The sequence below is a fragment of the Epinephelus moara genome, chromosome 24 (genome assembly GCF_006386435.1).
Source record: "Epinephelus moara isolate mb chromosome 24, YSFRI_EMoa_1.0, whole genome shotgun sequence".
In the NCBI taxonomy this organism is placed as follows: Eukaryota; Metazoa; Chordata; class Actinopteri; order Perciformes; family Serranidae; genus Epinephelus; species Epinephelus moara.
The window spans coordinates 10342269-10368524 of record NC_065529.1 but is presented as its reverse complement, the minus strand read 5'-3'; the positions used below and the strand labels follow the sequence as shown (position 1 = coordinate 10368524).

The 26256-nt window shown below is 40.9% G+C and overlaps 1 protein-coding gene across 6 annotated transcripts in view; it reads left to right on the top strand.

Moving 5' to 3' along the window:
* The window catches only part of plxnb1b (plexin b1b), a 167070-nt gene that overhangs the window by 69805 nt on the left and 71009 nt on the right, over positions 1-26256 (top strand). For 4 of the 6 annotated variants that reach the window (XM_050036905.1, XM_050036908.1, XM_050036907.1 and 1 more), the window contains exon 3: positions 5882-6008. The exons of the other annotated variants lie outside the window; for them this stretch is intronic. The gene's annotated coding sequence lies outside the window, so the exon portion shown is untranslated. The remainder of the gene's footprint in view (positions 1-5881; positions 6009-26256) is intronic. 6 annotated transcript variants of the gene reach the window in all.

Genomic DNA, 26256 nt, shown 5'->3' with positions numbered 1-26256 from the left:
TTCAAACAATGTGAAAAAGCAGGATTATATATATATTTGTTTCATTCAAAAATTGTGTAAAAAGAGTTAACTGCTGTGGTGGTATGTTTTAATAAGGTTACCAATAAGTAAAAGATATTTAATAGTTGTCTATTTTTTTCATTACTGTACTGAAAAAAAACGAACCGTGACTTGTGTACCAAGGTACGTACCGAACCGAGATTTTTGTGTACTGTTACACCCCTAATGAAAACATCTTCCTGTTGTTGGAATACACTATTCGGTTATTCATTGTTCCGCACTCTCACAGCACAGAGTGTACTCTTGGCACAGACAGAGCAGCAGAACACCAGGTACAGTGAAAGTAAAACTTAACCACTTATTGGGCTCGGTCTAAAAGTTTGCCTCTGCAGCAGCTCCTCCTCTCATCCATCAATCTGATCTGATCAGCCCTGATCAAATCGACTGACCAATTATCCATCCCACGACTCAAAAACCCACAACCCCTGAATTCAGAGAGGGGACACAGGGACACCTAAGCAAGAAAAACATTAAGAAAAAAAAAAAAGTTTGCTGGCCCCTGTCTCTTGGTCTAGTGTTTTTGTGCAGTGTTTAATTTTGTTGTCATGTCCCTAATTGTAAGCATCGAAACTGGTTACCAGAATGTTATAATGGTTTAAAAATGATGACCAAAACTACAAGAATAACGTTGGTTAAAAGAAAATCTGTCAGGGAAGTTAACCAATATGACAGTCTTCCACAATTCCAGTGTTTTCCTTTGTGGTTCCTAGTTAATAGGGCTGCAGCAAATGCAAATGCACTATAGTAGTGATGCTTCTCCAGGTGCAGCTGGTAAATCCTGTCGCAGGTCATGGAAGGACAATAGTGTGTAAGAGGACTTTTCTGAGCCTAATGCAGTGACAGTGAGACAGCAAGAGTGAGAATGAGAGCAGTTATCAGTGCCGGTTATGGACTGCATGTCATAAAATGTGACTTTAAGAGAGTAGACAAATTCTCCCCCTGTCACTGTAGACAAGAGCAAACTGAGATGTGTTTGTTCACAGTCTATGGCAAAGGGTGTGGTTATATTCAGTGGCTACCGGTCTATTGTTGTCTATTGTTTATCTGTAGGCCAGAAATACACACAAATCTGCCTGGCGATAATCCTGTTGCAACCTGCAGGAGTGGAGGTGTATACTCAGCTGAGAGGCTGTGATCTTGCATGTAGAAGCAGGCTGGTTGTATATTGTAGTCTGATGCTACAGTGTGAATGTGTGTGTCATTCCTGTTTATTGATCTGTTAACAAGGAGCTCATCTGTCACACTGTAGGGGACTACAGTGCACTGACACTTGTACTCATATTGGCCCTTTTAACACCGAGACTGTGCTATAGTGCTGCTACAAAGTCCCTTCTGTACACCGCCTTTGCATTTTTACACAGGACCAAACAACGGCAGCATCATGCCGCTCCAGTGTATGATTTTAGACAGCCAGCACTCTGGCATGCAAGAGAGGTGTGATGGGTGTGACATGTAACACAGTGTTGGCCTCTAGTGTGACATGTAACATGAGCGTCGACAGCGCTTTCTAAACAGCAACAATGGCATTAACTAGGGATGCACCGAATATTCGGTAACCGAATATATTCGGCTGAATATTGCAAAAAAACACACATTCGGTATTCGGTGGAATAAGTTAAAAGCAAGGCCAAATAATAGCGGCATGTTTTGATAACGCAATCAAACAGCGTGCCGTGACGCGCGGAGTAAAATGTTGGCAGTGTGGCGATCCGCCCGTCACGGCACTCGCATTTGCGACTAAAAATAGTTTTGAACGAGCAAAATAGGCTTAAATCATTCAGCACGCTGTGCGAGCAGCCTACAGATTCCAACCAGCAGCAGAAACGAAAGGCGAATCCCACCGATTGTGGGTTGAACGGGGGTCACAGACACAGACAGTAATGTATTCCTGTCAAATACGGCGGCCATCGGCTTACCGGCGAAGGATAAGTCGGCTCCAATAATATCCTCTTCTTGGCGTGTGGACTGCCCAGAAGTACCTGAACAGCCGAGCCAGCCGAACACAGGTATGTGACGTGTCAGAGGAGAAACGAGCCGTTCACGGCCCACAAACCTCACCACACTTTAGGGACTGTTCTTTACTTATGAAGGGACTTGTCAGAGGAGGAGGGTGGCTGGTTGATTCTTATTTTATTTATTTATTTTATTTTGATCCCCCCTATGTTCATCACTGATTGATGCTGTTTTTGAAGTATGAATAAGTCAATAAGTAATTTATTCCATTGAAATATCATTGATGTAGCCTATAATAGAAAAGTGATTTATCTTTTTATAAATGACAAAAGGCACATCTGCCTCATTTTTGCTGTGGTATTGTGATACTACTCAGAACCATGATATTTTCACTGGTATCGTACAGTGGGATCCAATATTGGTACCGTGACAACACTAATCTGGAGGGGGTTCATCTGCAAAAACTAATGAAAAACTAAACAACGATATTCGGTATTTGGTACTCGGTATTCGGCCAAGGGTTTAATATTATTCGGCTTCGGCTTTGGCCACAAATTTTCATTTCGGTGCATCCCTAGCATTAACATGACAATAACAGTCATTTACTGTCCCTGTTATATGGCAGCATATGTCGTCCTCCGCTCTGATGATAAGGAGCTCCCAGACCTCATTATTCTCCCAATTTGCAGACATTTTCAGCTACTGTTTTTATTCTTTGGATTAGCTGCTAACTGCTATTTGCTATTTTAAAATAAAACATTACATTAAAATAAACTTAATTTTAAAATGAAGTGTGTTTATTTACTCATAAACAGTTCACAATAATCAAATTCGGGTAACTTCATAACTTGCACATGTTACTTGCACGAATTACTTAACAACTGTGCTTACAGTTGCACCCTCTAACCGAGGAGGGCAGCTAATGGCTAACTCCATAGTACAACAGATAGCTGGAATCAAGTTATGTGAAACGGCAAACACAGAAGCCCCTTTTACACTGCCAGATTTTCCGCGAATGTTGGGCTGTTTTGCCGGCAAGCTGCGAGTGTTTAGACACATGGAGCCGGATTGGCGCATTGATCCGAGGTGCCCAATTTTGGCATGTGGACGGTGAAGGACGGGCCAACTTATGAGAGAATCGCCGAAGGACTGACCAGCCGTGGCTTCCCTCCCACGTCACTGTTTACGTCACACGCTGAGCTACAGTAGCAGTAGCACTAAGCACTGGCGTGCTGTAATGTAACTCCCACTGCCCCTTGGCGACCTCGAGTATCCATGAGTTGCGACATGCAGGATATGAGAACAAAAACCTCTGCCCACCCCGTAATTGTTAGTAGGCAGCTTTTTGGATGTGCTCATTACTGATTGACATTTTTTTACACACACACACACACACACACACACACACACACACACACACACACACACACCCATATGTACTAGTAGTTACAACCAGCAAGGGACTGATGGGGGCTGGGAGGGGGCCTATTGTGTTTTTATGTAGCTATTCGTCCCTTGTATTGGAATAGAAGGGGTGAGAGGTGCTCACACAGCACCAACCAACCCCCAACATACACTCTCCCACACACACACACACACACACACACACTCCTGTTTTTTCCCAGCCTCCCTTGTCCACGTCACCAGGGGAGGAGGATGTGGATGCAAAATGGGACCACTGGTGCGTTGTGATTGCACCACGACGGTTGGGATGAGTCATAAATCAAGCCTATGACCTGTCCCAGCTCCTAATCATCCCCCACATACACACTCCCGCCTCCCTTTTACAAAAATGCGTTCTCTTGTCTTTACTTTGGTTTGGACTGGTCTCACTGGGAATTGACTGGGACCATCAGATTACATGCAGATGGAGGGGTGAGGTGCACCAGTGGCCCCTCAAGGTTTAGCTAGCTCCATGAGACGAGCATGTTATGGATTTTTGTCTCTGAGTGACGAGAGAGCTGTGGGTTTTACCTCCTGAGGCTGTGAGGAGGCAGCCGGTCATAACACGGAGCAGGGTGTGTGTGTGTGTGTGTGTGTGTGTGTGTGTGTGTGCGTGTGTGTTGTGACACTCACACACTGACACTTCACCAAGTTTATCAGTGCCTGGGCAGCTGTGCACCTGACACTGTGTAATCTCATTGATCCCGTTATCAACAATGTTGAACCAGTGCTCAGTCTACAGAGCTGGTTACACTGGTGTCAAAGGGGCAGCTGCTGGACAGATAGCTCCTCACTTCAGTATGGGGGTGGGAAATATATTGTCTATACTCAATGTATTGCGGCTTGTTCCAATTGGGATGTGTAAAATAACTATATCACAAACACTGAGTATAATTTGTCATGTCATTTCTTTTTAGCCACTAGCATGAGACTCATTTTGGTGTTTGATTGAGCTTTTAGTTGGTTTCCCAGTCACAATGAAAAATCACGTTTAATGGCACCACTGTAACAGTTCAACTTTCTGCGAACATCTCTTTGTTGACCAGAAGCTTCAACTCCACAGCAAAGACATTAACACCTCTGGCCTCAGACAAGCTGGGTGCTTCAGAATAGAAGCACCAGTGGTACTTTTAGTGTTACAATACTTTATTTAACTTTTTTTTATGACAGCGTTTTATTTACCTTTATTTTAACATTTAACTTTATTATAATAGCACAGTATTTAAAATTATTATAACAGCACTTTATTTGATTTTATTATAATAGTACTTTATTTAACTTTATTATAACAGTACTTTATTTAACATTAATATTCAGCAGGTATTATTGGTGTGTCCATTTGCATTTGGAAGTCGGACATTTCAGAGTTCCCAGTCTGAAATTTTAACTGGAATGCCACCTGAAGTTGGATTTCTGACTCGGAGAGTTTTAAGATCCTTACGAACCCCGACCTTAAAATCTACGATGGCTGCTCTGCCCATCAACAGTAGTAAAAGCTGTAGTAATATACTGTTTAGCACTTTTTTCTTTTATCATTAAAACAGTCATATGCACAGTACTGTTCAACCTATCTTTGGATATAATACTATGTTGTTTGTATGCGCAACTGGTATTGCTAACACTGGCTAACATGGCTAGAAATGATATTGCTAACATCATCATGGTTTTCCGACTTGTTGTTCTGGAACACAATCTACTTGGGTTTGACGTTGTTCCCAGCTCTGCCATCTGAAGTAAATGGAACGGAGCTTATGTTTTAACCATGGTCACCATCTCAACTTTGCGTGCTAACATGCCAATAGGTAAATAGCACCAAAGTTATTACAATGCATCCTGCAGGGAGCAAACACCCAGTTATTAGGTACATCTACCTAAAACTAATGCAGTGATCCAACAGTGCTGCATTAAAACCTAATGAAGTTTATATAGTGTTGATTTCACTTAATGCTCATGTTTTTCATTTATTGCCTCATACAGAGAGGTGTCTCTCTTATTTAGCCCACCCTTGTTGATGTAAATTGGGTAAACCAGAAGAATTTAAAATGTGCTGGCACTGAAAAAACAGAAGTGAGTGGCAGAGGTATTAAACGAACATATCTTTCAGGGTTGTCTATTCTGTACAAGGTATTGTCACCTTTGTTCATTGGGGTACTATTTAATGTGTACTTGGATCTGTTGTTATAATTCATAAATTATGTTTTTGTACTTGAATAAATTTGGTAGAAGGTACACACAGTTTTCTTGCAGTCTCCACCCTCTACCTCACTTAATATGCTGATTGGTTGCTATGCAAATATCTAATTGTCTTGCAAGATTACCTTACGGGTTTTTACCTGTGTTTTTGCTTCTTTTAGTGACATATGTGAACCATAATTTTGACACTGATGAGAACAATATTTTGTCTTCCTTTCTTCTGTGTAAAAAGTCGCCTCTCCCATTGAGTGCCACCCTCCCCCGCCATCATTGCTCATGCCTGGGAGCCCAACTCCTTGTAAATAGCTGTGGCCAAGGACTAACAGACATCCTGTCAGCGGTGGAACACAGTGGATCAGGTCAGATTTGTGTTTTTTGTTCAGCTGTTTTTAGCAAATACTGAAATATTTGGGGTGGTATCAGTGAAATGACTGTTGCAGAAGTCCTGGCCACCCTTGGCTGTGTGGTGTTGTTTATCTACCTGTGTTCCTGCCTCCTGGCTGGATGAAAGCAAAGTGCTGGCTGCTGCCTGCCTTCCAAGGTCAGGTCACTCAGACCTTGTTTAGATGTGAATGATGCTTTGGGTGAATTCAGAGCAGAGGCGGTGGGTGCAGCTATACCCTGCTTTCTCGTATAATGAGGTGTGTGTGTGTGTGTGTGTGTGTGTGTGTGTGTGTGTGTGTGTGTGTGTGTGTGTGTGTTGGTGACCCTTGTGCTGTCTGGAGCACAATGATGAATGAGACCGTTAGAGTAGAGGTGTGAGACTTGACTGGATTTCTTCACCATCTCAAAAGGTTTCTCTCTCTCTCTCTCTCTCTCTCTCTCTCTCTCTCTCTCTCTCTCTCTCTCTCTCTCACTCTTATACACACACACACACGCACACACACACGCACACACAAATGCACACTTAACACTACTTCTACGTGAATGTGTTCTTCTTTCTCCTCCTTGAAGTATTATTTACAGCCAACACATGACTTTTATTCTTCCATTTATTCCCCATTGTGTCTACAACTGGGTATCATTTGAAAGTTTTCCGATGCAGTGCCAGTATGATGCATGAGTTTCACTGTGATGCTGAAACAATGCTTTGTCAATATCTTACTGCCTTACAGTTCCTCCAGTATTAATGACTACTCCCTTTCTCTGAACATCTGAAATGCATCATTTTTTAATGATTTAAAGGTGCAGGAATTGTCAGATACTGTTTGTGTTGCTAGTTAAAGTGAAAGTGAAAGCTAACCAGGGTTGAGTCAATCTCCGGTTTTGGTGGTGTGGTCCAATTTACAAGCTTAAACTGGTTCAATTTTAAGCAACCTGGCTGAACAGGCACAGTTCAGTTAGTACCAAAAAACATCAATGTTGCATACATTGTAAGCCTTTCAATGACATCAGGCTGCCCTAAAATAATTTTATGACACCTCTGCTTCTTTCAGATGAAAACCTTTCAATTTCTGTAACCTCTCATTTGGTGAATGCCTAGTCAACAGTCTTTCAGCCGCCACACAGCTGAAAATATCCACCAAAATATTGCTCAACTTCTACCCAGAACACTGCAAGAACCACCACAATCCAAACAATATCACCATGCAACGAGCAGCACACAGTGACGTTATTGTGTATATATTCAACCACAGGCTGCTCCACTGTGTGCTGCTCAGAGGGAAGAAGTCGTGCTCTTTTCAGTCGTAGATAAATTCTCAAGACCCTTTTATATTTTTACATTCCCTATTGTCTAGTGTTACAGAAATAATTTAAAGCCCATTCCTCCTGGTTCACCTTTAAAAGCGTGCTGTGCTGTGCAGATTTTACTGTATATTCCCAGTAGGAGGTGAGGCTGGAGCTATGGAGAAATGTTCCCACTGTGAGCATTTAACTCTGAATGCCGAGAGCTTTGGAGATGCTGCACTATTTATGGAGTAAAGAAAGAGCATGGGATTGGTGGTGAGACATTCCTGTATCTGTATTGCCAGCACTCCAGACTCAAATGCAAAACAGAGTGAAGCAGTAAAACCTGGGACTGACTGTAGCTGTGGGCAAAAGTAAAGGAAGATGTAAGGCAAAGGTTTTAATTTAAGAAAGAGTTAAGCTCAAAATTATATAAATCAACAGTTAATATCAATGATTCCCTTTTTAGTCATGCTTCCTTTTCCAAGCCAAGAAACTTTCAAGGCACCCCAACATTTAAACCGACTGGATTTTTATTGACAGCAACAATAGTGGAGAAAAAATAAACATTTTATTATTTTGCTTTCTCATTAAATTGTAATAATTTACAACTTGCTAGGCTCTGTAACTGTTGTCTCTTAATTATTCCCAAATCAATCAGATTGGTAGCACAGCATTCAAAGCAGACATTTGGACCTGTCATAGCTGGAAAAACACAGGTGGAACTACTTCACTCCAGCAATGATAGCAAAGCAATGCTGCAATTAAAGTGTGTAGGATTTAGTGGCATTTAGTGGTAGGGTTGCAGAGCTGAAAATTCCCCTGTGTGCCAAGTGTGTGGGAGAACTGTGTTCTACTGTAGAAACAATATGGCGGACTTGATGTAAGAGGATGTGCTCCATATGTAGATAGAAATTCGAAGGTAATGAAAACAAAACAATTCTTCTTTTAGGTAATTAAAAACTGATGAAAACGTAGTTACTAAGTAGGGATGTCAATTTTCCGTTAATTTTGGCCCATCTCCAGTCTCCACTGGTTAGCTGCCGCGTCTGCTCTGCACTGTGCACCAACCTGGGTCAGGTGGGAGCTAATTTTAGTTAGCGCACTGCTCATTCGGTGATTACCACTGTTAACGCCGTCCCAGTGAAAGCACAGTGTTGCTGTGGTACATGGTGACCACCCTCTGATCGCATCCCAGGTAGCCACAGTGAGTAAGCAGCTTCTTTTGGAGCTGCAAAAACCCCTTTAGCACTGTTGCTAAGTATGTTAGCACCACTAGCTGTGCTGACCCCATAGATTATGCATTTATGAGGGCATGGAGAGAAAAGATTAACAGGCAACAACCATACAGTCACTCTTCATTTCAACACCACATGAAGCAGATAAAGGACTTTTTCACCACATCAATCCCTCTGTTTTAGTTGGGTTTATCAATGCTATCACAATAATTGTACTTTTTTAAAGAAACATTTTGCAGCAGTATGTAGCCTAAACAGTGCAATGCTGGACAATAAGCTCATGAATGTGAGATCAAAGACTAGACAGACTAGAAGACTAGACAACAGGTAATTAACATGCACACGCCATCAACTGGAGACGGATGTGAATTATCTACAGTTATGGTAGATCGTTTGTTAACTATGAGAATACTGAAATATAATTTAAAATAAGTTTTGCATTTCCTGTGATTTTTTTCTGTTTTTGTTTTGTTTTGTTTTGATATCTGTCTGCTATGTAGTGATGTTCATGAACATAGAGCTAACATACATCATTGATTAGTTAGCTGAACTGTGATGGCAACATAGTAACTGTGGGTAAAATGAATGGTTTAGAAATGCTGCAATTTTGGCTCCAAGTGGAAACTATTGGGAAGAGAAGTGCGAATCAGGAGGAGAATATTTCGAGGAGCTTTGTTGAAACTGAAGAGGACGACAGTCAACAGTGCACAAATGCTAGTAGCTAATTAAGGCGGATTTATATTTGTGCATTAGCTCTGTGCAGAGTGTATGCCATAGCCTATGCAAGTGACCTTTGCTACTCTGAGCATTTATACTTGTGTGGTGGTGTGTCTGTTTCACTCTGAAGTTACACATCCAAAACACTAGTCGTAGGTGTGGTTTCTGTAAAGTTTAGTTGATTTAAAACACACCTAAAACACACATTATACGTGGCTAAATAGCGACAATCTCAATTGCAAGTACACAAATGGGCTTCATTATAACTTGCAGGATTCACAGACAAAGCCCTTGTCTTTTGCTGGACACGTTTTCCCACAAATACATCATGCTAATTTTATTAGCACAAGCCTATGGCATTTTACATTGTATAAATGAGCCTAGCAATTTCCTCTACTCATTTGAAGCCACGATAAATTTCACAAAAGACTTAGAATGCTATTTTGTGGGGGCTTTATTGTCTTCAAGATATATTGTTAATTATCTGTGAAATAAAAGTAAACAAAAGCTTTGAAGGAAATGGTATTCAGCTTACAAAAATAGTCGGGTGGTTTGTGTCGCTGTGATGTGTAGTTTCATTTCTTGGGAGGTGCACATCAGGCTATGGTGTAGGTTATGGCGTTGATTTGACACAGAAGTATAAATCCCACTTTAAACAGCACTAGTGAAGTCTTGCCCTTTCAGTGGAAGGGTTAAAGTCCCAGTTGAAGTGCTACATCTTTATACAGCGTGACTGTGGCATCAACAACAAATAATCTTATGAAAAGAATAAACCTGCCTCCTACATGAACTGTCTGTTGCTGAACAGGTAGGCCTACGCTACAGTATTTTAACTTTGGTCATGGTGGCGGTGGTACTTACAGAGCCTTTATTTTCTGAGGTAGTACGCGGTGTAAAAAGTTTTACAACCAGCGCATTACGCCATTACACCACAAACATTAGCTAGCCCTCCTCTGCACTGTAATACTGAATGGACTACAATTATTTTTTAATTTATAAGTAGCGAAATTACATAGGAGTGTCCTTGAGCAGTGCACCAGACCCCAGCCTGGTATGCTGCCCGGAGTCTCTCCACAATTATAAATGCATGTCTGTACATTCTTTGTGAGCATGCGCGTGCATTTCGGGCCTCTGTGTGTGTAAAGAAAAAATAACTGAGTAAAAAAATCAAATCAAATTTCCCCTCATCGATTAATACAGTGACAGTATGAGGGAGTGGCTGACAGACATGTGTCTTGAAGGATGGATGATGAAGAAGAGGCGGAACTCCCCTCTCCTCCCTTTATCTTTCTCTTCATCTCTCCACTCCTCTGCAGCCTAATGAGCAGACTGATGCTCGCGTCCTTCAGCACCTTATTGTAAACCTCATGCTTGTAAAACAGGCAGAGGTGAGAGAAAGACAGTCAGTGATGATATCTCTCCCTCTCTCTTCTGCGCACACACACACAAACACACACACACACACACACACACACACACACACACACACACACACACACACACGGTCAGTTGGGAGGTAAACAACATTTATGCAATCTCGACTTGTACAGGAATGTGCAGAGATCATATCTGTTTTTGTCTGTTCATGTACATCTCCTCTCCATGACGATCCTCTCTGTGTCAGTTCAGTGGGACCAGCATGCTTTGCTTCAGCCAGCAGTGGCTTCATATGGGCGCGCTCACCAAGGGTGGCCCAAACCACGGTGGCAAGTCCACCTTCAGGGTGGTCTGCTGTGGCAGAGCAGGTTTGTTGTGAGAGATTACTCATAGCTTCAGACAGTGTCATGGCTCTTAGCCTGTATTAGACTGAAAGGTAACTCGCTGCAGTTGTCATGGTGTTACATTAGATTATGGGACACATTGTGTGTGGTTTACACTCACACACACAGACTCCCATGCATATCTCTCCACAGACCTCTCTTGAGGCGTTTCCTAACAATATGAACTTGCAAAGATGCTTTGATAAGCATCCACAGAGACACACAGACATCATTTTTCTCCTCACACACACACACACACACACACACACAGCCTACATATTGTACCCTCCACTATGACATATCCAGAAATATTAACTACATTTGCATTGTAAGCAGCTCTTAAAAAACCCTCCTGAGCGCCATAATTGGCTGTTGGGCTGTTTTCTTCTCCCAACCTGAAGCACTTAAGCTGGGGTAAAGCAGCAGCAGCAAGTCCCAGCACTGTGAAGCTCACCTCCAAGAGGAATCTATGGCATTTAACAGGGCCTGGTGAAGAAAGGTGGCCAGCTGTGGAGGTCAACAGAAATGTGTTTAGGTTAGGGATTATCCCCAAGTGCCTTCAGTAGGGATGTAAATCAGTAGTTTGATCATGACACAATATTAAATCAATTATTTGGACAACAAAATGTTATTTGCCAATATTACAATATTATTAAGTCTGCCATAATACAATTTTGATTAGATTCAATTCAGCATGCTGTGATCAATATGAGTTGATATCATGTGCCCATTTAACACAATCCGTTACAGAAGAAGCTTCCGAGGCTTTCTTTTTTGCTTTCGGCCATAAAAGATAAAAACAACATGAATTATGTAAATAATTGTAAATGGTTAAGTGCAGTAAAGTTTACTTTATACTGGCTCCACTAACACATAAAATAACACTTGCGATAAGTTAACCATCAGGGCTTTCTGCCAGAAAGACCTTTCTGAAAGAAATATTTTCATTTGAACCCGAAACATGATCTGTTTCCTTAAATTTCAGGACCATCTGGCTCAAAGCCCTGTAGGCAAACTTCTCACAACCGCCATCAAATATGATTTAACAGCAACAACTTAAGTATAAAATTCAGCTCAATAATAACTGTCAAGGTTCATATTAAAAAAACAGTTGTTTTTATTTTATGGCTAGTCTCCCATTATTAGTCTAAACACTTTTACAATGCATAAAAATCGACTAGGGCTTGTAGGGATGGGAATTACCAGAGGCCCCACAATACATTATTATCATGATATTTAAGTCACAGTAAAATATAATTGTGATTTTAAACATGTTGTAATATGCTGAGTATTGCAATAAAAATATATTGTGATTTATCACCTTTTTGAACGGCTAATTTAGTCCCCAAAGGAAATCTTTATCAACATCCATTTTATCTAATAATATGAAGTTTTCAGTCTGTTCATCTCACTTCAGTGATTTTCATTAGGCAAAATGTATCTAGTGGACCAAAAGTTTAATTTGTATTTGTAATATAGAATAATGTATGAAATAAAAAGTTGATACTTGGCATCCATGTGAAGATATGATATTGTCATTCAAAAATATCAAAATACTGTGCTGTATGGATGTTTTCCCCACCTCTAGCAGCTTGTAGACTTTTCCTCTGCTCATAGTGTAACAAATGACATGTATTGTTTATCCTTTTTCTAACTCACCCTTTAAGTCACTGTGTCTCCCAACTGAACAGCACGGTTGAATTTCAGCCTGCATGCACATCCGTCTGTCCATCCCTCCCATTCTTGTGAACGAGATATCTCAAGAATGTCTTGAGGGAATTTCCTCAAATTTGGCACAAATGTCCGCTTGGACTCCAGAATGAACTGATTTGAATATTTTTGTCCATAAAAAAAGTCACACACATGTCTAACAGCATAAAATGATGATGATATATAAGTATGAGTTTATAAGTATGATATATCTCAAATGTCAACTTCACTGTGACATCATAATGCTCCACAAAAACCCTTTCTGGCCAACGTCATGTCTCAGGAACAGAAGGGGAGACGTTTGGTCAGATATGGAAGTGGTGACTTTAATTTTGAAACTGTGCTGATTGTATAGATCTTCTGTGCTGCCGGTGGAAAATGTGTGTGAACCATCCGTGTTTTCACAGACCTGATTGTAACCTGTAAGTGCAACTTGAATAATTTGCAGAGGTATACAACCACAAGGTGTTAATTCTAGTTTCAGCCTAACATTGTTGAAACAGAGCAGCAAATGTTGCTGTAGTGAGAAGTTAGCGAAGTGAGATGCACTGCCAGGCAGGTATGTTGTGTTTTCTGAGTCGTTTGTCTCATATCGGCATTGTTTACATATGGCATGCACGCTGTCAACCAACCAAAATATTTCCACACTCATTGTCTTTTGCCATTATCTGCCTGGTGCTATTTGGTGACAAAGAATTTTAAAATAAAGGCTTATCCTAAAGATGACGATATGGATTGATGTTTTCACTTTGCATCGATGATATTGGATTGTTGATCATTGAATAAATGGATACATCGATCAAGACCAATAGATTGTTACATCTCTAGCCCTCAGTGGAGGTTTGGTAAAATATATTGATTGTTTTATGAAAAAACAAAAAAAAACAAAAACAAATTTTGAACAAGCAGCTCCTGGCATATTTTCTACGAAATGCAGAAGTGTTTCTTCAGGAACCAGGTCACATTAGTTTAGAAACAAGGCAGCACATCATTCTGATGGCTGTGGGCAGATCTCATTGTCTGTGTTTGTTTTATAGGGAACAGACTCTCAATAGATTTTTGATGGCTTTGCTTTCAGAGATAAACAGTAGCTGGAGCATGTAGTTATTTTTTGCTGAACAGATTTGTTCACAAATAATAAGTTATATTTGGTTGAGCCCTCCAGTGGCTCTGCCTGTTTGAGTACTTGATTCTATGTTTGTCTTGGTTATCAGCCCCATGTATCATTCCATTATGTGACTTGCAGCTGTGGGAACGCCCTGAGGCTCTTTATGGTTTCATGGCTTGTCAAAACTGTGAGTGGCTGGAAGCACGTCTGGTTTCCAGCTTCGATGGGATAATGATTTTTTTATTCTGATGCTGTGTTGGAGAAGCTCTTTTAGTTTTTACTACACTACACTTTTTTGCAGTCTAGTGAAAAGAGGTCCAGCAGTGGTCCTCAAACTGTTTTAAGACTTCATGCTCACCTTTATATGTTATGCAACAGGCGTGGCTACATAAGCAACACACACCCTGATGTTTTTATGAAGGCAACATTACGGAAAAGCAGCATTAGCTGCTAGGGACCACAAAGAGGCTCTTTGTATAGCGGTGTATTTTACACACACACACACACACACACACACACACACAGCATTCAGAGAGGAGCAGACAACACAGCAGTCACACTAACATTTACCCTTCACTCTCCCTGCACTGCCCTTGTTATTGCCCAGGCAGGAACAGAAAGGAGCCTTTATGTATGTATGTGTGTATGTGTGTGTGTGTGTGTGTGTGTGTGTGTGTGTGTGTGTGTGTGTGTGTGTGTGTGTGTGACTGCCGTACCCCTCCTTGAGAGCATGCTATCCCTGTTTTGCAAAATCACCTCTGCAGCCCTTCCTTTAAGAACACTGCCTTTAATGTTACCCTCAGGTTGCCACCGCTAGCACTCTGACAGCTGCTCAGAAAAAGAGCAGTGTTGTAAGAGAAAGAGGATTATGGAATACTGGTCTAAAGAGAGAAGGACAGAGAGAGGGTGTATTGTGTGTATGAGGGCTTGGAGGTGAGTACCACATCGGTACGTTCAATGCATAGAAATAGAATGAGAGTAGAATGGACATTCCCATTCAAATCAATGTAGCAGGATGGTCAGAGAGGCGGCCATTGTTATGTGCACTGTTGCCATTGCAACCTGTTGTAGCTGTCTGACTTCCATATAATCGTCTGTATTATCAAACTCACTTGCAGAAGTCACAAATTCATTGAAATGTGTTTTTGTCCATGACAACCAAACGCGCAGCAGGGAAGTAGTATGAAGCATGGAGAAGCGTCTTTTGTGTACTGTCTCCGTTGCCTTGCTGCTAAAGAGGGATTGAGGATTGCTGGATTGCTGGATTTACATTACACCATTCCCCTCATAGTTTCAGGTGGTAGAAGCAGAGATTTACCTACCCTTATACATTTCTACTGTATATACTGTATAACCATCCACCTTCTGAATCCAAGAGTCTCCCTTTTACCAAACTAGGTCCTATTTGCTTAGGACTAGTATTACCTGGGGACCTTTCATAATTTGTAATAATTGTATTTTGTAAAAATTATGATTTTAATCCCATGCAAATCTGCCATGTTCATAATTTGTCACATAAAATTCCACTGAGAATAAAAAAAAACCCTAGCCTACCATGTGTTGCCAAATGCAGAGGTCATGTGATAATATTTCTATGGGGATGGACATCTGTCGTTTGGGGTCATACTAACTTTTTCTGTTTTCTCTGCGTCTGTTTCCTGCCTCTTTTTTGGTCGAGGTTACAGAGGCTGTGTTGGTAATTTTAAATGAAGGTTTTGACAGCGCTTTGAGTGCATGAGGCTTATCTTGCTACACTGTATGAAGAGCCATTCACAGAAAGAGCAAGCTAAAATCCATTGAAAGAGCGAAATTTTAAAAGATGATGAAATGTGACAATGTGTGTTTGTTAAACCCACGTTTAAAAGAAAAAGAGATTAGCTCTGGGTATCACTGCTAGTGGTGCTGTGTAGTGTGTCTGTGTTGGGTAGAGTGGAGTTTCAAATGACTGTGCCATCATATGCTGGGGAAAATGTCAGTAAATTCAGTAAAATACAGACTTCATTTATCCCGTGCAAATGTGCTGCACAAAACACAGACGTTACATGAGGTCCCCTGGTAATTCTAGTCCTGTGCGAATGGGGTTGTAGACTCGCTTAAAAGCCTTGTTAAGTCATTAGCCCTTTTTACATAGAGATGGGGCTGTAGAGCCACTACAGAGTCCCTTTTATATGCTGCCTTTGCATTTCTACACAGAACTAGAGTTGTACCGATACCTATACCAGTATCGGAAATGCCTCCGATACTGCCTAAAATGCGGCATCGGGCATTGGCAAGTACAGCCCATGACCAAGCCGATACCACATAATGCCTCACGTCATTACGCATACGCACACTATCGTTTGAACATCGCCATCACGATGTGCGATGGTCACATTGCAGGGCATGCAATGTTTTCTCTTTTTTTTTTAGAACATGTAAACTTTTGTTTTGCTTCAGAAAAGCAGCTCTGAAGCTCCGCTTGTTGCTCCGCTCCGCTCGCCTCTCTCTCTCTCTCTGTCTCTCCCTCTCTGACAACAGCAGCCCCTCCCCCTCTCATGCACACGCTGCAGTCACACACTGAAAATGAGCGACATGCAAGAAGGAAAAACGGTAAAGGAGGACTTATGCCTGGTACACACTACACGACTTTTCTGCCCGTTCTGAAAGTCATTATGTCACATTACACGATTGTGGAGTAGGCCGACAGACATGACACACGACATGATGGTCCACACCAATTATCCCTGGTCACCTTTCACGACGTGTCTCATCGGGTTCTTCTTGTCCTATTTTTATTACTTTTACTATTATTTGAGTCACTGCCAGAACTGTGTCTGTTCATGTGCCAGCTGACATGTTGTTGTAGTCACCTAAAAAGCGTCAGCAGGTGGTCGAAGCTTCATTTGAAGTACCGTACGTAAACATAAAAGTCACTGATTTCTCCACAACAAGTTCCTACAAATGTTTCACAATAAAAGCCTATTCAGAAAATGGAGGGATTCTCTCAGCCGAGGTCATAAGGGGCTTTTAATTTGAAACAAGTTCAGGAAGTGTTGAGTTTGAAATGACGGCATAAAAATATAAAGATACCGAGGGAATGATAAGTAATGGCCCGTTAATAATGTAGTCTGTTTTAATTAAAGTTGTAGCCTCTGCAGTTGTGGTGAGTAAAAGCCCCACCACTATTTTTTAATTTTCTTTCTTTAAGTCATCTGGTGAAAATTCTTGCATTTTTTAATATCGCAATATATATTGCAAAAAAAATTATATATATATATCGCCATGTCAGTTTTTTTCCAATATCGTGCAGCCCTACATTCTACTGTAGCCTTTAAAATGTATTTTTTACCAAATTGTGTGGCTGCACTTTAACCTGTGCCTTGATCTGTGTCAACACTGGATAATAATAATAATAATAATAAAAAATGTTTTAGGGCATTCATTCTACTACTATTTATTTATTTATTAATATTTTACATTGAGTTTTAGGAGCTGAGACATACAACAATTCATATCCAATCCATTTTTATTTTACGCGCTGGTATTGGATTGGTACTCGGTATCGGCAGATACCTAAGGTTCAGGGATCAGAATCGGTAACGGGAAGGAGAAAGTGGTATCGGTACATCTCTACACAGAACCAAACAACGCTGGCATCATGCTGCTCCAGTGTGCGATTTTAGACAGCATGCTGCCATTGCAGAAACAAATAAGGGGTGACATGTAACACAACAGTGTCAGCCTCTAGTGGTACATATAACACATGCATCAGCAGCACTTTATATAACAATGGCATTTACATGACAATAACAATCAATTACTGGCACTGTTATATGCCGGCTGAGCTCGTCCTCTGTTCAGAGGGTAAGAAGCTCTTGGACCTCAATGATTTCCCAATTAGCAGACATTTTGAGCGGCTGTTCTTCTTTGAGTTAGCTGCGTGTTAGGGATGGGGCCAATCCGATCCAGTATCGGTATTGGGTTCTGATATCAACGTAATTCACGGATCGGAAATTTCCGATCCACCTGCGGAAATTTCCGATCCACCAGCCGTGTCTGTGCTTTCACGTTGTCTGCTGGAATGATATGATGATTGCTACATAGTAGTGTTGCACGGTATACTGGTACCAANGATAATAATATTAAAGCAAACAGAGCACTGGTGTCGGAATAGTATCGGTATCGGCAGATATCCAGATTCAGGTATCGGGATCGGATCGGAAGTGAAAAAATGTGGATTGGTGCATCCCTACTGCGTACTGCGATCAGCTGCTTTTTAAATCTCCCGAAGCGGTTGCACGCATAGCATATCCTGAAAACGTCACACTTGTGTCACCCATGATCCCGTTCTTCTGGCTTTCCGTTTATACAGATGCCGTTTCAGTGCTGTTACTACCTCTGATGCTGGCTTAAAGGCAAGACAACTCTGTCCCCCAATTCCATGACTGTACCGTTTATACAGCATGGCGAGGCATAATTGTAAAATTCCCACTTTGAAGAGGCAGTGTAAAAAGGCCTATTGTAAAACACACTTCATTCAAACTCAAAAGAAACAAAATAAAACTTACTTAATGTTGGTATTACCAACATTCCGACAATCACCTACTCTGGTTTGGTTGAAATAAACCCTTAATTCACCCAATCAGATGTGAAAATATGCTGGCTCTATACACTGTTTCTTCAGAGGCAGCTACAGTAATGTTACATCAGGATTCAACAAGCATGAAATTAATGTCAACAAAGGAAACAGGGAAATATGGTAATATTTTGAAAATAACTGATTGCTTATTTGAGAGTGTTACTACACTGAACAAAAATTTAAATGCAACACTTTTATTTTTGTTTCCATATTTCACAGGTTTAAAGTCTAAGATCTCAGACTTTATATGTGCACTCAGTAGATATATGTATCTCAAATTTTGGTTGCATATTTGTTATAATCCGTGTTTTAGGCACTTCGTTTCCAAGATAATCCCTGACAGGTGTGGCATATTAAGTGACAGTCCCAAAACTTGCATATTCCTTTAAGCCTCCCAACCTACATGGGAACAGTGTTGACTGGGAAGTTTAGGAAATTATGACTGAGACAGGGCTTCCCATGTTTGTGTTCATCTGTGCCACCGTGGTAAATTGTTCCATATTCTCTCTGCGCAGCTTGTCCAAACTTTCCACCTCTCCCCTGAGAGGGCCCAAGCCCGTTCTTCCCTCATCTCTTATAACAACCATCTGTCCGTCTGTGGCTGCCTGGCTGCTGTCCCTCTCCCACTACTCATTCTAATAATAGATTGATTTTGTTCTGTCAGTCATGATGTTTCTGTTGAGTCCAAATATTTTTGGATATCTCTTTTTCTACTTCTGTCAAGATTTTTGGGCTTTGTGAAAGGAGTAAGTGTGGACTAAGGCTAGGCCATAAAAAGCGGTGATCAACTGATCCTCAGTGGTTCCTAACACATAATACCAGAGTGAAGAACTCATCGAAAATGAGCTGTTGAGATGCATAGAAGACTAGAGTCTCCAAGCATCTTTCAGCTGTCAGCTTTTTGTGTCTTGCATCTTAAATATTAATGCCACATTGACACTCTGTACACTGAATGATAAAAGGAGATTCTCAGGTGTCTGCAGATCCATTTCAGTGTATTTACCATTCTACGTGAAACAGAATTTGAAAAAAGAGGCTCAGAATTATATACATATTTCATATTTTTTGTACAAAAACTGATGAGTGTGCACCTTTTAGCAGCAGACCGTTGATAATCCCAGATAATTGTCAAACTGAAATCCTCTTACTGTAGAGTGATGTTAAAAAATGAGTGTGATAATTAAACCACAGAATAAGTTAGAATAGTTTAAATGGACGAGGCTCTAGTAATGCAGTCAGAAGAGATAATCCCTGCCACACAGTTTTTTCTCTCTGTGACCTAACTCTCTTGCATTCCATTTCACCCAATATAATATTGCCTGCACTTTGGTGTATTTTTGGTATTAGGCTTTTCTTTTGTTGAATAATTCCAGAACTGTCTCCACATTTGTAAAACAGACTAGACTGTTTTTGTATCCCTTCATGCTGGCAATAGCCGTGGCCAGAAGCATTATGTTTTCGGGCCGCCCCATTCTCGTGAACGAGATATCACAAGAACGCCTTGAGGGAATTTCTTTCAATGTGGCACAAATGTTTACTTGGATTTGCTATGAACAGATTTGAATTTGATTGTCAAAGGTCACTCACAAAACATGTCTTTGGCCATAACTCAAGAATTTATATGTTAATTTTGACAAAATTTAACACAAATGTCTAATAGGATAAAATAATGAAGTGATAACATTTTATATACACTTCTCTGGCCATTATTCAGCGTCGTATCTGAGAAACAGAAAGGGGAGACATTTGGCCAGATACTGAACTGGTCACACTAATCTTGAAACTGAGATGATTGTATAGCTCTTCTTTGTTGTGGGGGGAAGATGTGCGTGAAACATCCATGTTTTCACAGATGTGGATGTTAACTGTAAGTGAAACTTGGTATGCAGAGGCATACAACTGCAAGGTAGTAATTCTAGTTAGCATGTAAAATTGTTATCCCAGAAAACAAAGATGACATGCCATGATGATGCAGTTATGAAGCCCCCTTTGCTTCATTTACATCTTTCACTTTAAGTGAAATGTAAATCAGCCTAACTGTAAGTGGGACTTGACAGGGTCTAAGACCCATGTGTAAACTGGGGTCAACTGTAGTGCCTCAAAATGGCCATGAGAATTAAACTGCAGAATAAGTTAGAATAGTTTAAATGGACTAGGCTCCAATAATGCTGCCAGAAAAGATAATCCCTGACACACAGCCTTTTTCTCTCTTTAACCTCACTCTCTTGCACTCCAGTTTACCCAAAATAAAGTTGACTGCACTATTGTGTATTTGTGTGATTAGGCTTTTCTTTTGAGATAATGTTTTGTTGAATATTCCCAGAACTGTCTCCACATTTGGAAAGTAGACTAGACGGTTCTGCTTCACTTCCACTTTTCAAGTGATTTTTAAACCACAAAACTGCAAGCAGGACCTGACAGGATCTAAACACTGTGGATACTGAGATCAACTGTAGTGCTACATAATGGACAAGTTGTTGTGTATTTTGACATGACATTCTGATTATAAGAATGAAGTCCTCTATCATAAAGTTGGGGAAAAATGTGATCTTTGCAGATCAATCTGCAGTAAATAACACAAAATGATTAAGTGAAAACATGTTTTAATGAAATGTTTACAAATTTATTAAAAATCAAAAACTAAAATCTGTCATTTACATACATATTTAGACCCTTTCCTGTGGTACTCCAAATTGTGGTCAGTTGCATCCTGTTCATTTTGCCTTGAGATGTATCTAGAACTCAGTTGGAGTCCACCTGTGGCAGATTGAATTGATTAGACAATTAACACAATTCACACTGCATGTCAGGACAAAGACCAAGCCATGAAGTCCAGCAAACTCCCTGTAGACCTCTGTGATAAAACTGTGGCAAGGCATAGATCAAGGCAAGGGTATGAAACCATTTGTAAAGCTTTGAGTGTTCTTAGGAGCTCAGTGGCCTCAACACTTGTGAAGTGGATGAAGAAGGGAACAACGACGACTCTTCTGAGAGTTGGCTGTCCATCCAAATTGAGTAACCCGGTGGGAAAAGCCTTGATCAGGGAGGTGACCGAGAGCCAGTGCATCCTCACTAATCCAGCAAATGAAATACCTGACAAATAAAGGTATGTCAGAACATTGCTACCAAAATCTGACATTCAGTATTGTCATAAAGCAGCACTGCTCATTTATTTGCAACTTTGCCCATAAATTCAGATGCTTGCCAAATTTATATTACCTCATGGTTTACATTGTCATATTGTTCAACCCTTGATTAGGATGGTACATTAGGTTTACTATTGTGTTAAATTTCTTATCTTACTTAAGTAGGGTAGCAGGCCAACATTTTCTAATTAGCATAAAGTACAGATAATGGTCCATTTATGCTCCCTTTACGTACGAAAATGTATACGTCCGTTCCAAACGATGTTACTGTCACTGCCCACATACTTCCATGTGTCCTTTACGTTGGCATGGATGCTAACCAATATATCCACCAGGGGGAAGCCCAGAGTCAATAGTTTATGACAACAACAAACTCAAAAACAAACATGGCGACTGTGGAGAAGATATTGTTAATGTACCTCTTGCATAAAAGACAAAAACAGAGGCAGCGTTGTAGGAGGTGGTGGTCGGTGAGGCCGTTAAATACATCGCGACTGGAGGACGGAGAATTCTTTTCTCTAGTACTGCCGATGAGCGTCATTTCCATTACTTTAGGATGTCCGCCAGGGCATTCGATAACTTGCTTTGCCGGGTGGCCCCCCACATCCAGCATGACAAGTTGCACAATGCGCCTGTGAGTGAGGCAGAGCGACTAGCTGTCACCCTGCGCTTTCTCGCTACAGGAATCAGCCAGCAAGCTTTGGCAGCAAGTTTCAAGCTGGGTTCCGCAACTGTGAGCTGCATTGTTATTTCTTCTTCGTGTCACACTAGAGCTACGTATCGGGTAGTGACAGCAACACTGCCCCCACGGTTTCCGGTGATACTGCTCCATTTGGCCTGTATCTGTAAGCTTTATGGAAACGTGTAGAAATACGGACGAAATGAACGCGGAGCACGGACAGAAGGCTCCGTCCGTATCCGGATCCGTATTTAACGTTGAACATAAATGGGCCTTACGACTGATGGGAATGTCATTAGTTTTGCAGGTATTTGGTCGTAAACCAAAGTATAGTAAAACAAAGATTACAATCATTATCTGGGAACCATGAGTGTCTAACTGTTGGGTCAATCCAAGCAGTCACTGTTGAGATATTCTACAGGATAAGTGAAAACTCTGAGCTGCAGGTGGTGCTACACAAAAGTGAGGGTATCACTAAAGTCATTAGGGTTTATTCTCTGGGCACAGTGGATATTTTTACCAAATGTTATGGCAATCCATCCAATCGTTATCAAGATATTTCACCAAAAGCTAACCTGCTTGTGGGGCTATCAGGGAATTGCCACAATCATCAGGCCACATCCACTGGTTTGTACATATTTCATGACAATAGTTTTAGTTCAGACTGTGGAACAGAATGAAGTTCAGCTGAATAGCTGTTTTAGTCGAACTACAACACCTACAGAAGGAGCATCATTAAAAATGAATTGTGAGAGATTGGAATGGTGTCTGGAGTGTCTGCTGACTGGCTCTTGAGATACACATGCACAGGAAGAGACAGGAAAGTGAAGTTTTAATGTTGATGTTACTGGAGATACTGTCTTCTTTTCTGTTGCTAGCAAACTTAGACCAATCGCATTTCACTTTGCTGCTGCAATTCTGCTTCGATTCTCAGAGTCAGCATTGTGCTGCCGGCATGAAATCCTGTACTGCAAGGCCAAGTAGCATTAACAAGCTGTCAGGGCCTGAGGGGTGTGTGTGTGTCTGGTCCCTTCTCCTGTGACTGGAGTCATGAATATGGAGCAGCTTCTGGCTTTATTCAGTCACTCACACACCATGTCAAACAAAAGATAAGACTGTCAGAGTGAGTGTGCCTTCAGAGAAGGTTAGACCAGCTGAATTACAAGCCCTGAACCAGCATGTTATCTGGTGAGGCGTACAGAAACGCAGGTGGAGGTGAACCAGGGCTGGCTGGAGGATCTCTTGGGTGTGTGTAGACCAGGTGTGCTCTGAATGATGTGAAGCTTTTACAATCAAGGTTTGAGTTTAGGCTTTAGAAGTCAGAAGTAGGGTCAGGTTTGCATTGAAAGACAGGGCATTTCTGTTGTGTATCATGTCTCAGTTATTGCTTCTTTTTTTTTCCACTACCTGAACTGCTGAACAACATCATCCTTTACATAGTTAATGCCTTGACATGCACTCATGCCAACAATAAACCCAGTGTGCACAGCTAGTTTTCTGCTAGAGAAACCATATTTCTTGGCCATGTATATGCATGTTATACTGTATGGTTTCTAACAGAGAGTGACAAACTAATATAGTCTAATCCAACAAACAAAGCAGCGTCAAGTCCTACCCTCATGTGGAATTGAATGTTCAGTTTTTGTTGCAAGTGTTTTTGACAGGTGTTGATTCAACTTAATGGGAATTTTGGGTGCTGCAGTTAGAGGGATCACTATGTTTGTGTTGCATTATACTAAGTATACTTATTAGTCTGCTCTCATTGATCTAAAAAGGGTAGATGAGGCAAAACACACTTAATCACTGAAAAGATGACCTGAAATGTCTGTTGTAAACATCCATTAGATTTAGTACGGCTTTATCCTGTTTATGTTGTTTTACTTCCAAGACAATTAGTGTGCATTCACTGGCCGAGATGTGAATTTGAAACAGTCTGGCTGACAGCCTGCTCATGTCGCTTGCCTAAAGGCCTCAGCATGCTTCAAACAAAGTGTTTGCGAAATTAGTGTCATTCCTCACACAACTACCTCTGCTACTGTTCATGTACACAACAGAGTGACACCACAATGGCCAAGTCACCAGAAGAAAATGTTGGCACTGTGCGATTCTGCAAACAATAAAAATGTTATGTTTGTATAATTAATACATACTATATCAGCATTTCTAAAGTAATGTAGTATATGAGCTAGAGGTGGGACCAAGTCATGGTTTTGAAAGTCACAATTAAATCTAAAGTCTTTGCACTCAAGTCCAAGTGAAGACAGAGAAGTTCCAAGTCAAGTTCCAAGTCCTAAACTTTGAGTTTTGAGCAATAAACAAGTCATAACGTGCTCTTTACTTAATGTAATGCTGTTTTAACAATATAGTAATCATATCTTTAATCTATAAAACTCATTAATGCTTTTTAAACTTTGTATTTATTTGTTAAAACAAGTTTGTTGAAAGTTGTGACTGTAATTTTCTTGTAACCCTCATTTTGCATACTGCAAATTGCTTTTTGTTGACCACCGCATACTTTTTGTTCCTGAAAGAAATATCTTTGGTATCATTTTTTCCAGCTGGCACTCAGTAATGTAATGTTGTGACCCAGACACACCAAACCCGTGGTGGAGAACTAGTAGTGACGAGAGCCCCCTGCTGCATCGCCTCTCACCGTTGTGTCTCAGAGAAAAAGTTGCACATGAACACACCAAACTGACAGCGAACAAGTGCCTATGTTCTGCACCTGCATGAGAGGGAATACCGCTCCATATCAGCAGAGGACGGTAGTCTGTCTTCATCATTAAAAAGCGGAAACCAGAAGACCGACTTGATGCTAGTTAGCACATTAACAACAAAATCCACTTTTAAAAGAACGGAGCATATTTACTGTGCACCAGTGAACAATAACACAAACCACCAGGAAATGTTTCTGCTAAAGAGCTCAGTGGATAAAGAAAAACAATCTTACCTATGTTACAGGTTTGTTTCGACCTCATTCCCTCTCGACTTTGCTCATTGTTTACATTCCTCACTTATGTTTCTCTTGTGTGCGGAGCTGAACTGCCAATCAGAGTGATTTCTTTTACTGATGGGCTCTGTCAACATGCTGAATCTGCGGGGAAAAGGCCAACTAGTGCTATTGAGAGCCAGCGGTGCGGGACGGACTGCACTGACGAGAGCGGCAGATGCTCACCAATGGACCAACTTTGACTAATGGCTGACTGTTGGCTTGGTGCTTCAGGGCCTTTAGTTCTTCATGGTTCTCTCCTGCAACGTGAGTGGATGCTGTTGCTTTGGTTCACACAAAGTGGATCCGGGGAATTAAGTGTCGACTTGCTGAGAATAGCGTTAATGTTTGTTGATTCATGAGATGAAGGGAAGTAAATTGATTGGGGGAAGGTATCAAGTATTTTCAAGTCAGAAGGCTCAGTTCTAAGTGAAGTCACGAGTCATTGGTGTTAAAGTCCAAGTTGAGCTGCAGGTCTTTTTTGATTTTGTCAAGTTGAGTCTAAAGTCATCAGATTTGTGACTCGAGTCCACACTTCTGATATGAGCTGACTTTGTCATTTAGAGGTTTAGGGGATGGTGATGGATGGCATGACAGCTCGGTGTGATACCTGCCAAGATGCAAACCACTGTGTGAGACCAGCAAACAACAAAACAGGACTTATCAAGACATTGCTGTGTTTCCAGTGGCTTTTTAGCCACCAAATGTGGATGCTATTTAGAGACCCCTCGCTGTGTTTCCAGCAGGGATAGTGCCAAGAAAAGTGGTTGTTTTTACCCAGACAATACTATTTTTACAGCGGAGATTGTGCCGCCAAAACCAGGTATTTTAAGCCAAAAGATGATCTTTTCTGAACTATATGCAGGTGTGTTTTTTAACCTAAACATAACCATGAGTTAACCACAGCATTTTTTACATGCACAGTTTTATGGTATCGGCCATAACTTGCAAATGTAATGTATCCATGGTTTGCA